Consider the following 14,274-nt stretch of genomic DNA (forward strand, 5'->3'; position numbering starts at 1 on the left):
TGCAAAGATTTTTAATTACTCTTTCTGTGCAGAAAAAAAAAATTGTTAAATACTTGCTCAATTGAGATCCAAAGGTTTTTTTGCCTTTCTTGTGCAAGAGTTAAACTGATCCATCTACCTGTGGTCCCAATACTACATTTCTTGCCACCACAAGCATTTCCCAAGTCTGAATACCATCTGTGTCTGTTTAATAAATCAGTGCAACTTGATGAACCAATGACAGCAAACATTACCTTCCAGCGCCTCCAAGGTCAGCAGCCAGCTGTGGGGCAAGACTCTCAGAGCCAAGTCAGTTGTGGGAAGACTGCAGAGATCCCAGCACTGGATATTAACTTCTCTGTGCTGTCCTGCCATTCACAGCAGTCAGAAAAGCCAGCCAGTAGGAAAGAGGGCTAAATCTGGACTGATTAAGTGCCAAAAACACTCCCCTCTGAAAGGGGGACTCACACACTGCTTTCTGCACTGTGGAGCACAGACCCTTCCCTTGGCACTGCTCAACCCACCAAGAAAGCCCCACCAGTCTAGTGTGGCATCTCCAAGCACCTGCACGACAGTCAGGCTCACATGCAACTGAGAATGCAAGAAGAGACCCCAAAAGCAGGTCACATATGGCAAGAGCAGAATCCTGGGTCACCCTCTTCCGCTTAAGCATCTAACCACGCAACTTGGATGCAGGGTGCTGACCTTGTTCAACAGGACAAACTACGGGAAGTTCTATTCCCAGAAACATAAGCAGGCAAACAAATTGAATTATTGAGCTGTTGAGTACCTAGCTACAGTTTTACTTAGATTGGCATATGCTTTTGCCTTGTAACCCAAATTTTATGAGGTCAGAGTGCCAGGTAGCCAGGAAAAGAAGGTTTTCTGTTAACCTTTATGAAACAAATTCAACAGCTCACGTGGCTTTACATTCTGCACATGCCCTCTCGTAATATTGACTGTATGCAGGATGTTACAGCAGCACTGAGTCCTCACCTCACAGTCATTTGCCACAGCATGCTCACAACCAAAAGATTTATGATCCACTTAAAACAATCCTAGCCCACGGTTTAAGGTCAGTTACACAAATGGCATTGCTCCAAGAACAGCAAGCAAATGCCTCTTGTCACCACACTGCTGCAGAAGAGAGTGGCTGCTGCAGCAAGGAAATGCCTGGCTCTACAACATGCCACCCTGCACTGGGAGCAGAGCAGGAATTTACCCAGGACAGAGTAGGTTCACTTCAGCTCAAGGGCTTGCATCATGTAGCTGCAGACTCCTCCAGACCACTGGGGTTTTCCCAAGAAAGCCCATTCCTGTGCTTATGTGCAGTTTTGTGAGATCTAAGACATAAAACAGCCCAAGGACTGAGATTAAAAAAGCAAGAGACAACAAAACTCAGGGTTGAGCTAGCTACAAGATTTCTTGGCAGAACCTATGTGTCTTCTACACAGGTATAGTTTCTAGGCAACCAAAAAAGATGCAGCAACAGCCACAATTACAGGTCTGTTTTTTCACTAAAAGCCCAATTCTAAACATGTTGGGACAAAAAGACCAAATTAGGCAATAAACTTATTTTTTTAAATAAAGCAGTAGCTCACAGAAAGGTTTCCCCTTACAATTTCACTAATGTAAGGCAAATCAGCTATCTGAGCTTATTTCTGGTAAGTTCAGCCAGGCACTGCTAGGTACTAGAGTGGCAGAGTTTTAGGGCAGCTTGTTGTTGTTAGCTCAGTTACAGCCAGACAAATTAATTTGAGGACTAAAGATGCAACTCAGTCCCCTACCTACAAGTACCCAACCATTACTGCATTCACCATGCATTTGACTCTAGCTGAGCTTAAACTGAACAGAAACAATCGTATTTCAGTGTCCCAATTTTAGCCACCTGCTCGCCATGGCTCTTCGACACCACTGAACATACTCAACAGCCAGGAACATGGAGATGACAGTCATCAACCCTTGACCTTAATTTATTTTATGGCAAAAGCGGCTTCCAAAAGGATTTGGATTATTTTCTTCCCTTTCTCAAAGACTTCTTCTGCCATGTTGCCCCATACGATGATGTCATCAATGTATTGCAGGTGTTCTGGAGCTTCACCTTTTTCCAGTGCAGTCTGGATTAGTCCATGGCAAATGGTGGGGCTGTGTTTCCACCCCTGGGGCAATCGATTCCAAGTGTACTGGACACCCCTCCAAGTAAAGGCAAATTGTGGACGACACTCTGCTGCCAGAGGGATTGAGAAAAATGCATTAGCAATGTCAATTGTGGCGTACCACTTGGCTGCCTTTGACCCTAGTTCGTATTGAAGTTCTAGCATATCTGGAACGGCAGTACTCAGCAGCGGCATGACTTCATTCAGGCCACAATAGTCTACTGTTAGCCTCCACTCCCCATTAGACTTTCACACTGGCCATATGGGACTATTAAAGGGTGAGTGAATTTTGCTGATCACTCCTTGGCTCTCCAGTTGGCGAATCAAGTTGTGGATGGGAATCAGAGAGTCTCGGTTGGTGCGATATTGGCGCTGGTGCACCGTCGTGGTAGCAATTGGCACCTGTTGTTCTTCAACCTCCAGCAACCCCACATCAGAAGGGTCTTGGGAGAGACCAGGCAGGGTAGACAGCTGTTCAGTGCCCTCTGTCTCCAAGGCAGCTATACCAAAAGCCCACCGATACCCCTTTGGGTCCTTAAAATACCCTCTCCTGAGATAGTCTATGCCAAGGATGCACAGAGCCTCTGGACCAGTCACAATGGGGTGTTTCTGCCACTCATTCCCAGTTAGGCTTGCTTCAGCCTCCAATACAGTTAGCTCTTGGGATCCCCCTGTCACACCAGAAATACAGATGGGTTCTGCCCCTTTATAAGTTGATGGCATTAGAATACACTGTGCACTGGTGTCTACTAGAGCCTTATACTCCTGTGGGTCTGACATGCCAGGCCATCAGATCCAGAGTCCAGTAAAACCAGTTGTCCCTCTCTTCCACCTGGCTGGAGGCAGGGCCCCTCTAGCCATGGCCATAGGATTCTCCACTCACTTCTCGTAAAAATGGATTAGAATTCCTTTCCATAGGATCAGAAGTAAGATCAGCCCTTCCACTCTGTCTGGGGAACTGCCCACTGGAGACTGGAACAGCAATTTTCCTGTAAGAATCCCAATTTGTGATTGTTTTTCCTTGCAATTCACATACCCATGCCTCTAGTGTCGAGGTAGGTTCTCCATCCCACTTCCTCATGTCCTCTCTGTGGTCATGCAGGTAAAACCACAGGGTACCCTGTGGTGCGTACCTTCTATCTCCTCTCTCTTGATCAGAGGAACACTTACTCCTAATAGCCAAGATACTGGTCCATACAGGTGGGGGGCAGAACTTATCCTTGAGTCACTGGAACTCTCAGGACAGTTTCTCAGCTAGTATGTCTGGCAGTCTCTCCACAGTTGAGATGCAGGCCCATAGGAAGGAAGAGAGATTTTCTTCATATTGCCGGAGTTGGCAAGCCATTTCATCCACCATCGGTGCCTCTTTGTCTTTCCAGGTCAGTACTGCCAATGGGTTGGCATACGACAACGGTGCGCTCTGTACAAACTTCCACCACATGGGTCATGTGCGTTTGACTTCGTCTGGATCTGCGGGTAACTGTGTGTTATCTGGGTCATAATAAGTTATCTCTAGCACAGCTAATTCCCTCAGGTACTGGATACCTCTCTCCATGGTGGTCCACTTGCCTGGTTGACATAGAACATCTTCCTTGAAAGGGTGCCTTTCCTTCATGCTTGACAGGAGTCACCTCCAGAGGCTGAGGGCTTGTGTCCCTTTTCCAACTGCCTTGTCAATGCCACCTTCCCTGACAAGCGATCCCAGCTGCTTGGCTTCCCTACCTTCTAATTCCAGGCTACTAGCCCCATTGTCCCAGCATCAGAGCAGCCAGGTGATAATGTGCTCACCTGGATGGCAGCTGAAATCTTTTCGCATATCCCACAGCTCACTCAGGGATAGGGATCGGGATCTAGTGGTTACCTCTTGTTCTGCCTCTTCCTCCTGTTCTTGTGATGGCCCTGCTTCATTCTTCTTTACTAAATGAGCTGACTTTCATGTCCATTTTTTCTTGTGTATAGGGGCAACTGATACTGGCACTGGTTGATACTCTGGTTCAGCTGCATCACCCATCACAGGGGTCAGAGTAGCCACAGTGCCTGTCAGCAGGGGTTGATCTCTGGGTGGTATTCTTAAGTAGTTGTTTAACCCACAAGACCTGAACCACATTCAGGAGACATAGCAATAGGAACATGCTGGTTTGAACATCCCAAGAATATTCAAAATTTTCAGAATTCTCAAACGCTATTGTAATTAGCCTAGCTGAGAAAGGGAAGGTGTGGGAAGATGTCTCCTCCATAGGTTGATTCCCCAAAGAGAAAAGGTAAAAAGTGTAATTATTATAGTCGCCAGGAGATGGCACCCAAACTATGGAGATGTCTCCCCCATAGGTTGGCGCTCCGAGGAAAAGGGAAAAGGTGTAATTAGTAAATTTCCAATAGATGGCTCCCAAAGTACAAAGATGAAAGCAATGCTGAGTACAAATACCAGACTAGTTTCACAACCAGCAATTCTATCATATAAGCCAGTGTTACAAAGTACAACATGATAACTCTAGCCCAGTTCCCACAGGCGATAAACAGCACAACAGGGAGCATATACTGCAAGTAAGGTATTACATAACACAATTTTAAGAACAACCATACCAACTTTGAGAGCAAATAAATCAGCATTGTGACCAGTGACTATTGAACTAATATAATGAATGCTTATAACAAATTTGTTCTAACACATTCCAGTCAGATTTGTCATTATCTCAGCCCGTCGTGCCCCAAGCACCACACAGCTGTTTGCTCACTCCTCCCCCCTCCCAGTGGGATCAGGGAGAGAATTGGGGGGAAAAAAGAAAGTAAAATTCATGGGTAATAATAGTAATGCAAAGGAAGATAACAAAAAGAGAGATAAAACCCAAGAAAGATAAGTGATGCACAATACAATTGCTCACCACCCACTGACCAATGCCCGAGCAGCAATCTGCCCCTCCCAGCCAACTCCCCCCAGTTTATATACTGAACATGACGTTCTATGGTATGGAATATCCCTTTGGCTAGTTTGGGTCAGCTGTCCTGGCTATGCTCCCTCCCAGCTTCTTGTATACCTCCTCACTTGCAGAGCACGGGAAACTGGAAAATCCTTGACTTAGGATAAGCATTACTTATCACACTGATGTTTTAGTTGTTGCTATCAACATTATTCTCATACTAAATCCAAAATACAGCACTGTACCAGCTACTAGGAAGAAAATGAACTCTGTCCCAGCTGAAACCAGGACACATGCTTATAGTCCCTAGAAAAAGGCTAAACTCCCCTGATGTTACATTGAATAGACCAGCCTGGCAGAAGATTCAGCCCTTTACAGGCATTTACAGCTACTGCACAAGAACTTCAACCTCTAAGTTACACCACGACACATATTTTAAGAATACTGTTACCAGCATGGTCACTTTGTTTCCTATTTTACTGCCTTGCTCCCTGGTATCCTCATTAGTGCCTGCACTTCAGGTTTGTTATTTTTCTTCTATTTGGATAGGGCAAAGCCATAGTGAAATCTATGTATGCCAGAAAAATAAAGTCTTACTAGATACCATGTTATTTGACTGAAAATACAAACCTAATGTTTCTACCAACCACTGAATTAAGTCCCAATTCAGTCACTATGAATAACTACTACAGTGATTTTGTTTCTGGAGATCTTGCCATGCACTTGACTTGACACTTGCATATTAATATCATCTCCCTCTCAGTGGGGAGCACTAACACAGGCACTCCCTCCTGGCTTCAGCTGTCTAGAAACTCAGTATTTATTTCAGCCTAGCTGTATATGACACTTCTATAGTCTGACACTGATTTTTTTCTACTCTTCTCAAACTGACAAAACCTAGATCCATGATTTTTAGGCAGCAAGGGTAGGAATGGTGAATCCATCCTATCTGCCCACTGCAGAGAGGCAACGGGGGGGGGGGGGGGGGGGGAAACACACATTTCCTAGAAAGCCACCAGCATCACAACTGACCTGATCTGGGGAAATAAGGAGCACCAGCAGCTTTTACAGTGGCCAATGGAAACTGCAGCTGCTCAGTGTTTCTGGAAGTGCCAGTTAAAAATAATTTTTATTTTAAAACATCACAAGCTTAATACAAGCCCTATGAAAACACAGCACCAGTAAAACTGAGCATCCTTTGAAAACTGTATTTAAGTTCAGATACAAAGGAAGCATTTGAGGTTTTAAAGTATTTTGTGCTTTTTTTTGTAATTATCTGCTACAGCCAGCTCACAGACAAGCTCCTACTGATTCTGTGTGCAGGTACCACCAAGGTCTCCTACAGATCACCCACCCTGCCCCAGTAAGAGTTACAGCACTTGCAGACAGCACAAGGCCTCCGTATTTTTCTTTGTAACAGCCATAACCAGGCTCCTCACTGTGCACATCATCACTTCCCATAGCTGCACACCTAATGAATGGTTCCTGCCAGCATGCTACTAACTACACCATACATTTAACATACAAGAAAGCCAACAAGAACAGGAACTACAGACCATTACTGGGTTAAGCATTAATATCTAATCCCACAAAATGCCCTTTACTGCTTCTAGCACATCAAGCATTTATACAATTCATCTAATGGATTCTCCTCTTCCACATTAAGCCTGGGTTAGTGCATGCAGTATTAAATACTATGTGCCAGAAAACATGTTCAGTAGAGGTCAGCAGTAAGTACTAGCAGTCTCTCACATCAATGAGGTTTAAAGCACCTTGATATTGTCCAGCTTCAGAACCTATAAAGCAGCATTAAAGCTAGCCACACTGTGTTGTCAATTATTTGACAAGGTAAAAATGAACATAGGACCAACATTGCTATTTCAGCTTCAGATATTATGACTTCAGACCAAAGTCATTTCTTGTGTCAGAGCTGGGCACTAGCCTGGTAATTTAGTCCCAGTTCTGGCTTCATTTCCCAGCAGCACCATAACAATATTTATTGACATTTGTTGTGCTTTTAGAGAATTAGGACCACATTTCTGATCTAAGTTAGAAGATGAGTGACCAGGTGAATTAAATCTTGTGAGTCCTGAAGACTCCCTTGCTGCTGCAGTGGCCATATGAACACTAACAGCAGCAAACCCTTTGTATTCTATATTACCTGTGCTGTTTCATAAGGAATTTAAATCAAATACCTGAAAGCAAAGAGTGAACTAGATCTCATAAAAAGGACATGAAGCTTCTAAACAAGAAAGAAAATAGAGCCACAAGTCAGTAGGGCAAAGATGAGTCAAGAAGTGAGGTTAACTTGCACAATTAGAGACTGGTTTGACAGGCAGGAGCCCATTCTTGTTCCACACTAAATCATATCTTGTATATGCTTCCTAATTTAGTTATCTGAGGCATTACTAAAAGCTGTTATTTCCAATGGAAGACTCCTCTGATATAAACCAGGTTTCCTTTTACCAAAACTTCTTTGAATAGTAAATTGTTATTAAATATTTCTCTGTCCATGTAGCTATGTTCATAAAGCTGGGACTGTTAAGTCACCCAACCTGGACCAAAGCAGCAAGCCTGCGATACAAAAGTCAAAGTTACAATTACACCTTTAAAGAAAGGGCTTTCACCCACATATTAGTCTTTTGCTCCTTAGATCTGAAATCAGGACTAACAATAGACATGAAACCAGGGTTGAGCTGAATGATGGGGGGGGATTCACTACAGCCCTGTTAAGCTGGTTTGCATCCAGGCTCCTGCGATCTCATACATTCACACTCCTGCTGCCTGGACAATCTCTCAAGGGATCCAAGTAAATAAAACTGCTCTGAACAATGACATTAGAACAAGCAGTGCCTGGAAACCAAACCATTTTCTTCTAATATTACTCAAAAGGAACAAAAGGATTTTTTTTTTTTTTAAATATTGTCTCCCCTTGATAACCTAGAAGTTCAGTCTGGAGGTTCTAGTCTTCATGACAATAACTGCTCATGGCAGCTGCTACTCATCTAGAGACTGAGTTAGCCTGCACAAGTCAGCTATGTTTAGGATCTCAAGCAGTTCAGCAGTTAGAGAAGATATTTCTTTCTTGCAGTGGGTTTTACTGCAGGGACAGACCATGGTATTGCCCAGTTAATTGTGCGGTTCAGTCTGAACCATGCAACAACCACTTTGGCTCTGGCTAGAAACACTCATTGTCAGTGCTCTTGAGCCAGAGAGCATCCAGATTCAGACAAGGCAGCTGTTAATGCTCTCATGTGGAGAACTTGCTGGGGACAGGCTGGAAGCCAAACAAGAAGTTTCCCTTGGCCAGAGGCCACCTGCACACTCCTGAAGCTGTTCCCCTCCCCGGTTGCACAGCCAAGCACGGCCCCACCAGCACAGGGCCAGATGCCCATCTCCAGCTGTGCACAGGTCAGTCCTGCAGTGCCCATGGTTTGACAGAGTTTTTTCCTGCCTCAACTTTATGTCCCAGGCTGATAATGGCAAAGCAAGAGCATTTCCAGACAGCCAGACTTCTGAACTCCTTAGTATAAACCCCTAAGACACAGCCGTGTAACTTTGACAATTTTTTCCCAAAACTGCAGGTCAGTGCCTTCAGAGCTCAGGTGAAGGAGCAGATTACAGGAACACTCACCTACATTAGGCTAACAACTGCCAGGTTCACTTCCATTACTTTTATTATCAGTTTGACTTCACACAATGCTACAGAAAACACCATCATTGCAGCAGCTGCAGGAGATGTAGCATCCAGCAAGAGATATTGAGTTGGAAATGGTGGCATCCTGAGCCGTCCAAGTATTTCTTCTATAACCTGTCCATTTTCACTCAGTTTCTGCATTTGTCTGCCACCTCATCACAGAAAAGGCAACTACCAGCAGCTATATTATAAGACCTAACACCAAACAGTACTACTTGGTCCTCTTCCATACAGCAAGCTGCCAGCCCAACAGCTTTGCTGAGCTTTGACCACAGGAGCCAAGCACTAAAGCAATTTCAGAATCCCACATGAGAAAACTGACATCATACCGAGGTTTCTGTACTTTCCTTGTGTGATGGGTTAACCCTGGCTGGATGCCAGGTGCCCACCAGAGCTGTTCTATCACTCCCCCTCCTTCTCAGCTGGACAGGGGAGAGAAAATATAACAAAGAGCTTGTGGGTCGAGATAAGGATAGGAGAGATCACTCACCAATTACCGTCACGGGCAAAACAGACTCAGTTTGGGGAAAAATTAACTTGATTTATTACAAATCAACCGGAGTAGGGTAATGAGAAATAAAACCAAATCTCAGAACACCTTCCCTCCACCCCTCCCTTCTTCCCGGGCACAACTTCACTCCCGGATTCTCTACCTACCCCCCCAGCGGCACAGGGGGACGGGGATGGGGTTTACGGTCAGTTCATCACATGTTATTTTCTGCCGCTTCATCCTCCTCAGGGGGAGGACTCATCACACTCTTCCCCTGCTCCAGCGTGGGGTCCCACCCACGGGAGACAGTCCTCCACGAACTTCTCCAACGTGGGTCCTTCCCACGGGCTGCAGTTCTTCACGAACTGCTCCAGCATGGGTCCTTTCCACGGTGTGCAGTCCTTCAGGCACAGACTGCTCCAGCGTGAGCCCCCCACGGGGTCACAAGTCCTGCCAGAAAACCTGCTCCGTGGGCTCCTCTCTCCACAGATCCACAGGTCCTGCCAGGAGCCTGCTCCAGCGCGGGGTTCCCACGGGGTCACAGCCTCCTTCGGGAACCCACCTGCTCCGGCGTGGGGTCCTCCACGGGCTGCAGGTGGATATCTGCTCCACCGTGGACCTCCATGGACTGCAGGGGGACAGCCTGCCTCACCATGGTCTTCACCACGGGCTGCAGGGGAATCTCTGCTCCGGCGCCTGGAGCATCTCCTCACCCTCCTTCTTCACTGACCTTGGTGTCCGCAGGGTTGTTTCTCTTACATGTTCTCACTCCTCTCGCCGGCTGCCGAATACCGCCGTCCCAACTTTTTTCCTTCTTAAAAAATGTTATCACAGAGGCGTTACCACTATCGCTGATTGGCTCGGCCTTGGCCGGCGGCGGGTCTGTCTTAGAGCCGGCTGGTATGGGCTCTGTCGAACACAGGGGAAGCTTCCAGCAGCTTCTTACAGAAGCCACCCCTGTAACCCCACCCGCAACCAAAACCTTGCCACACAAAACCAATACACCTTGGAATTCTCATGCTGAAATATTACTAGATTCTGCCCCCAATTCAACCTTCGCTCCAAGATCAGGCCTGATTAAGAGAAAAAAAAAATTAAGATTGAATATATTAGAGATTGTGGCAGGCCATATGTGAGGAGACTTCTGCCATCACTGAAGGCCTCATGTTGAGATTGTGCTCTTGGGTCTGATGCCTTCTGGTTGCCTGCAGACTGTACACAAGTCATATGGCTTAAAATCAGGCTCACTGGGTGTGTGTTATGCAGAGGCTAGTCTGTGTGACTATTTTCTGGGCAGAAACAGATGACACTGTTCTTATTTATATCTGTACAAACACACCAACTTCCCCATTTGGACAAAATAGGAAGAATAACTTCAAATGTGTGGAACTTAAGTCTCCCTATAGTGTCCAATACTTGCTGAAGGAGCCAAAAGATATTTGGCAATACTGCACCTAAAGTTTACTCCAAATCATACATCTCTTAGGTCTCTGCTTTAGAAGAGAAGCTGGCACTTGAAATAGTCCTACTGCAGGTATAGCTGAGGATGCTAGTACCTGAACCGGTAAAGCTCTAACACTAGTGGCAGCTGTTCTAGAAACTGTTTGTGCCCACTTCAGAAAAAGCAATTTTCCAACTCTTTCTATTTGAAAAAATAATAAAGTTTTGCTGGAGGAGTGGCAGGAATATTTGAGGCTGCTTATTCAAAGTATCATGCTACATTACTGGCATCTCTGGCAGCATGTGTGGAAGTCCTCCAGTTACATGTGTATGAGGGGTTGATATCCTGGGCACCTGCCTCTGCTTGCCAGGCTTCAGGGTCCAGAAGATTGTCTCTTTTATTAAGAGCTGCATTAGCCTATGACATCTTCATCATCCTGTTCAATCTTATATTTTGAACTTTCATGACCTGGGTAAGTAATTTACTTTCTTGAAGCAGATTTATATACAGACATATCTATGGAATGGTTGAGTATGAGACAGTATGATATATTTCGGACTTATCCTAGTCATATCTCTAGTTTAGTTTGCTCAAATTCAAGTAATCACAACCAAAGCATATCCCAGTTTCTCAGCATTTTGCATCAGGCTTGACAGAGTGAACTCACCTATTCATTCCTCCATTTGCATACTCACCAAAACACAGCAGATCACTTTACTGTTCAGTGAAGCAAGCCATACCATTTGCATCTGCTGAGTGAAGAGACATCCAAGCTAGCTCAATATACAAACACCCTTTCCTTCAGCCAGTTTTAACTATTTTTAGACAATTCTTTAAACAAGCACCATTCATGAGTCAGTGAATGACTAATTGCCTTGATTCTCTTCATATGCAAGCCAGGCTGGATGCAAGAGGAAAGCTCTCAAGGGACAGCCAGTCACATGTTCTGCTAAAAACACAGGGCAGGTCTTGATGCAGTCACCTCTTTCATAAGCAGCAAGGGAAAAGGAATATTTATAACATTGTAAGTGTAAACCATAGCACTGTGCTGCAGCATTACACAACTTCACCTTTCTCAGGACAGCAGGCAGCAGTTCTTATGAGACTTCACAAGCTGGCATACCAGTGTTTATTTAAACAAGGGATATAGGTTTCTAGAAACTGAACAGCAACACCTAGGAATTGCAGTCAAAAACTTATCTATGCTGTCTGCCACACAAGCCAGCTAAGCACTTACGCAGCCATGCTACTTATTTTTCAGCCATTGCATTACCAATCATGAACCCTCCTGTTTGGAGCTGGTCACAGGCAGTAAATCTAGGGAGACACAGGTAACGCTTAGTGATACAACTGTATTATGCATAGCCCCAGTGTGCAACCTGTCTGCAAAGTGTCTATAATTCTGTATGACCTAGTGAGGACTGATACACCTATGCAAGCTGCCTCCCTGCCCAACATCCTCTAGGTCACTGCAGGAACCAGCACTATGTCAGAAGTTATTCGCTAGCGAGAAGCCTACATTTGAGACACAAAAGCATATTTTCAGATTATTGCATAATGATGCACCTCTCAGCTCCATTATCATAGGCTGCTCCAAACAGATCAAGTTTAAAGTTTAAGCTAAAATAAGTGCATTAGCTGATACATACCCATCCTTGCTCCTCAGGCTATTGTTTCTACGGTAACAGGTTTTGGGTGTTTTTTTTGCTAGTGAGGAGCTAAATTCAATAGGCATTCAGCATTCTGTCATTCTCTACCTCTTTTCACCCCTGCCTTGTGCTTTAGATGATTTGGAGCTCACAGCATTACAATCAGTGTAGCTTTACTCATGAGCAGCAACGACTCGGTTGCCAGCAAACTGCACCACAAGGGATGAGAATTAAAGATGAATCCTAGCTCAGATCTCAGATTTATTTTTTCAAAACAAGACAAAAACCCAAATTGCACAGTGTTATTGAACCGTTAGAGTCTCAATTAGAGCTTCGGCCTGCTAAGGAGAGGGAGTCCAGTTCAAATGATACATTTAATTCACTTAAGGTGGGTGTCTGTTTTGAAGTCATTAAGTCAAAAATCAAAACACAGAGGCAGATCACTGAGGCCTGCAGAGTATTAAGCTGCTACTTCTCACACTACAAAGTGCTCTTACCTGGGCTGGAGGGCAAAAGCAGCAGCTGCCAGCCCGAATCTGCCACAGTACCAGCTCCTGCAAATATATGTTTTAACAGCTGCATTACACCAGGCACTGCTGCTGTAGTCACAAGGACAAGATATTCCACTGCTTTAGCCTTCAGTGGCTCCAAAGTACTACTGTTTGAACCACATCTCAGGTTGCCTTGTGTTAGGTACCGTATAGACCTTATGTTCCCAATGTGGACCTAAGGAAACAGCTACTGAAGAACATGTCCCTTCACATACGGTCCTCATCTCCTGCAGATCACCAGGAAGTCATCTCCCTGCTATAACAACCATGCTCCATTTAAAAAGCTGATTACACATGGCTAGACAAGAACCATCTACAAAATGGTTGTTCTTGATCACTGTTAATACACAGATGCTTAAAAAGACATCATTCAGGCCAGATGGATATACAAGAGAAAGTACAACACTGAAGTGAAAGCTAGCATTGATATTTCTACCTATGTTCCAACTAGTTGCCATATCAATGACTAATATGACACCTAGATAAAACCAGAATCCTCAGTTTGCTGAAATATCTCCTGAAAGGGCCAACAAAAGGGTGCAAAGCAGGTTGATTCATCTCCAGTACAGCACAGATATTTAAGGTACCCTTTATACTTCTGATAAAAGCAGAACCAGTGCAATCAAGCTAAGCTTGGTACATGAACAAACATCCTTGAAATTCAAGCTTGTATCTAATTGTAACCATTTACATTAAGTTTGAAGGCATACAGGGTAAGAGTAGCAGTCAGGAAGAACCACTTCAGACTACCACAGGTCAAGAAGATTTCAAGGTCAAGACACAAATTTAATGAGACAGATGTAAGATGAGAATGCAAGCAAGGGATCTGATTATTTGGATAGAGAAAGCTGGATCTTGTAGGAAAGTCAGAGGAAACTTGTACAATTGTGCAACTAAAAGCAACCCTTAAATAGCTCTAACACTATGCAGTATTGCCTACCAGTACCAAGAAAGGAACTGGGGGGAAATTAAAACTCATTTAATTTTTCTTCCAGTATTTAAGCATGTCATAGATATTATTCTTGATTTGAAGTGGCAGATCTGACTTAACTTTAGAAGAAAAGCGTGACAGATAAGCAACCACCCATAAGTGGCATACCAGGAAAGAAAAGACAAGATCTATGGTAGATCGACAGTCTGCTTTTAGTGAGAACTGGAGCATAGATGAAGATACCTCAAGAAAAGGGAAAAAAAAAAAAAAAAAAAAAAAAGGTAGAGAACTTCAAGACAGAGCAATTTTTCTACTGCGAGACATCACTTTCTACTTAGACCCTTCTGGTGAATTTTGGATAACTTATTTTTCAGCTTCGCCCTTCCTTTCTAAGGTCTTGAAGTTTGAAAACACTAACCAAATGCTAGAGAAACAGATAATAAAAAAATAACCTTCTAATCG

At 44.3% G+C, this 14,274-nt stretch overlaps 1 protein-coding gene across 1 annotated transcript in view; it reads right to left on the reverse strand.

Annotated features, from left to right (window-relative positions):
• UBE2R2 (ubiquitin conjugating enzyme E2 R2) overlaps positions 1-14,274 on the reverse strand; it is a 102,512-nt gene that overhangs the window by 44,704 nt on the left and 43,534 nt on the right. The gene's annotated exons all lie outside the window — the stretch shown is intronic.

This window comes from Harpia harpyja, chromosome W, assembly GCF_026419915.1.
Source record: "Harpia harpyja isolate bHarHar1 chromosome W, bHarHar1 primary haplotype, whole genome shotgun sequence".
Lineage (NCBI taxonomy): Eukaryota > Metazoa > Chordata > Aves > Accipitriformes > Accipitridae > Harpia > Harpia harpyja.